Genomic DNA, 955 nt, shown 5'->3' with positions numbered 1-955 from the left:
CTCGATCTGTGGTATTTTGTTATGACAGCTTTCGCAAATGAGTGCAGAGACCCAAGCCAGAATCACCCAGATAAGCTGCTCCTGGATTCCTGACCTACAAAAACTGTGAGATAATAAACGATGGCTTAAGGTGCTAAATTTGGGGGTAATTTGTTAGTCAGCAATAGATAAGTAATACATCACCTAATTACTTGACTTCCTTGCGATAGGGCGACAAGTGATTTGCCTTTCTAAATCTGTGTTGTGATTAAATGCTGTATTGTTTTTGTTTACAAACATATTGTTTTATGTTTCAAATAATTCTCTTGTTGTCTGAACTGTCCAGAAACTATTTGTTTGTGGAGTCTGTTGTTTCCATCCACATTATTTAATTTTAAAGGGAAGAAAACAGTATATAAATAATGATTAAAATATATGTACTTTAAAAATCATCTCTTTTACAAAATTTTCCCTCAACACTTGTTGCCTATTTTCTTTTTTTTAAATTGAGCTATAATTGACATATAACATTGTGCAAGTTTAAGGGGTACATGTATTGATTTGATACACTTGTATTGCCGTATGACTGCCACCATGGCTAACCCCACCATCATGTCACATAATCATCATTCCTTTTCTGTGACAAGAACATTTCAGATCTAGTCTCCTTTTTTTTTTTTTTTAAGATTTTGTTTATTTATTTGACAGAGATCACAAGTAGGCAGAGAGGCAGGCAGGGGGTGAGGAGGAAGCAGGCTCCCCACCGAGCAGAGAGCCCGATGTGGGGCTCGACCCCAGGACCCTGGGATTATGACCTGAGCCTGAAGGCAGAGGCCCAACTCACTGAGCCACCCAGGTGCCCCAAGATCTAGTCTCTTAACAACTTACAAATACAGAATACAGTTTGGTTCACTGTAATCACAATGCAGTGTATGATATCCCCACAGTTATTATCTTGTAAGTGCAAGTTTGTACC

This window comes from Lutra lutra, chromosome 13 (genome assembly GCF_902655055.1).
Source record: "Lutra lutra chromosome 13, mLutLut1.2, whole genome shotgun sequence".
Classification (NCBI taxonomy): domain Eukaryota; kingdom Metazoa; phylum Chordata; class Mammalia; order Carnivora; family Mustelidae; genus Lutra; species Lutra lutra.
The sequence above is the reverse complement of the archived record's forward strand: the minus strand, read 5'-3'. Positions refer to the sequence as shown.